This window comes from Apteryx rowi, unplaced genomic scaffold (assembly GCF_003343035.1).
Source record: "Apteryx rowi isolate R43461 unplaced genomic scaffold, aptRow1 scaffold_463, whole genome shotgun sequence".
In the NCBI taxonomy this organism is placed as follows: Eukaryota; Metazoa; Chordata; class Aves; order Apterygiformes; family Apterygidae; genus Apteryx; species Apteryx rowi.
In genome coordinates, this window is record NW_020450720.1 from 45,408 (window position 1) to 47,916 (window position 2,509).

Consider the following 2,509-nt stretch of genomic DNA (forward strand, 5'->3'; position numbering starts at 1 on the left):
AAAAAAGTTTTTAGGAAAGTTTATGGTTCCTGACCTCCAAAGGATTCAAATAATAGTGGGCCAAAATCATTCACTCTTCAAAATAATATAGTGCAGTACTATATACAAATACTAAACATTATCGACTAGCAGAGTGAAAATGTTTTTCTTGGCAGCAGCAGTCACTGACAAACTTCTGCAAGCACCTGCAAAACATTTTTTAAATGGAATAGAAGGAGCAGTTTAGCCCATATCTCAACATGCACATTTGGACTGACCCTGGTGGGAGAGGGAGGATAGTTCACTATAGCTCCATTCTTCTGGAAAACAAAAATGAGTAGATGTTTAGTGTAGACTCTGAAAAATTCTGAGTTTCACCTCTAACTGAATCTCCATATCTCAGAAGATATCAAACAAGAGAGCAAGTCATTTTTGCTTTCCTTTCTGCGAAAGGAAGCAATGTACACTCTAACCATTCTAATTTTGGAGCTATGATCTCACTTTAACCGAAAGCAAGGTACAGATGTGCTGCTTGTAATTTACTGGGATTTCCTGCATTTGTGTAAACATGACAGCGTGAGCCTAGGATATGCACTAACTGTGCTCTCTGTGCCTCCGTATTTAACAATAGTCTCTCTTTTTCCTTGCACGTTTACTATTGCTTTTTTTTAGACTAAAATGAGAATTTATTCAAGTACTGTGAACACTTATAAGAAGATAAAAAAACATTACAATTGTAATGAATTAGAACAGTCTCTAATTTTTCAGAGTAAATACAGCTTTATTTTTATGTGTAGTAGATGGCCTTGTTCAAGCAGAAATGGTATTACAAAAATATTGGTTAATTTTTAGGAAAGCAAAACATGCCAGAGAAAGGAAGTTTCAAATATTTTCATTTTTCTGACAAGCTTTATGATTCTCTTGGGAGTGTGACCAGTGACATCCCATCATGCATGTGACACTCTGAGTGAATTTACTTGACAAGTACACTATCCTAATGAATTACGTACAACCCCAAAGCTCCCCTCTGTGCAGGAGGGAAATTTCATCCTTTGGGATGCTGTTTATATTTATTTTCTAGACATCGGCCAGCAGCAGAATGTCACCTATATCATCTGTGCATTCTAGACATGAAAGCATGAAGGAAAGAAGCAAGTAAAGGGAAAAGCACTCTTTTCATTTATATACCCATAGCCTTTTAGAACTATGTTGTTGTCATTTATCAGTCCACTTCTGGATCATGTTTGTGAAAAAGGACATACATGAAATAAGGAACTTATCTTCCCAAGAAGGGGAACTTTCTATTTACATGAATCAACTGTAAAAGTAGGGGATTCTGAAGTTCTCCTGCTTTGAGTGTTGTAACAACGAATTAAAAAAGAGAAGTACTGACAGCAAAAGTTTTGAGGGTTTAAAAATCGGTTCTGTGACTTGCTGTGAGATGTAATTAATGATAGCCAGTGGGAGTCACGGGCGCTCAGCTCGCAGTGGGGCAGGGCCGCACTAACTAAATTGATAAGATAATGCAGCAGAGCAGGGACAAGAGCTGGGACATTTGTGTGTGACTAAATGAAGGAGATAAGCAAAGGGCAGCTTTGAAAGAGATTCACTGTTTTCCCCCTGTAAGTCATGTTCTGGCAGACGACGGGGAATAAAATGCCTCGCCTGTTTGCAGCATTGCATCTTGCAATGGATCGTGCTTCATGTCACTTGAGAGGTGACGGGGGGACGCTTCCACGCCTCCGTTTCTGCGACAAATGGCTCAAGCTTCTCTGCTATCAGAACACTGGCTATCTTCTCACTCGGCACTTTTCCTATCAGCAGATGACGCCCTGAGAGGAGCTTGAGGAGCCCTGCGATGCCTCGCGTCAGCTTCGCCCTGGAGCCCGCGGCCAAGCACGCTGACCGCGCAGGTATCAGCCTTGGCACTGAGCAGAAGCATCGTCAGGCGGACGAGCCACTTTTCGTGGAGCAGTTAATCAAGGGATTTCAAGATGAGGAGAAAGGAAGAGGCTTTGGGGAACTTAGGGTTTCCAGATACCTCGACAAATTCCAAAGGGAGGGAAGTGCATGTCAGGAGGGAATTCAGTCAGACGAGCCAAGCTCACGTATAGTGTAACTTCAGTAAAGACACCATTGCTAACATGGGAACAGCTATTTTGACAGCAAATCTTTTGTGCTGTCATTAATGTGGAGAATGAGGAGTTGAATATCATAAATCGTGGATTTGTTTCCTCCCATTTTTGGATGATTATGGCACATCAGACTCTATTTGTACCCAGAGCATTAGGGATGCTTAATGGAAATAAGCACACGCTAACAAGGAGAAATCATGTAAAATTCCTTGAGGCAGCTCTTTCAGGCTGCTTGTGCTACCGGCACGCCCGGTAACAGCCGGAGCGCAACCAGAGCGGTGCCCGCCCGCGCCCCCCGCAGCGGGCTGACCGCGCTTCAGGGCGCCGCGCGGGGTCAGGGCGCCGCGCGGGGTCAGGGCGCCGCGCGGGGTCAGGGCGCCGCGCGGGGTCAGGGC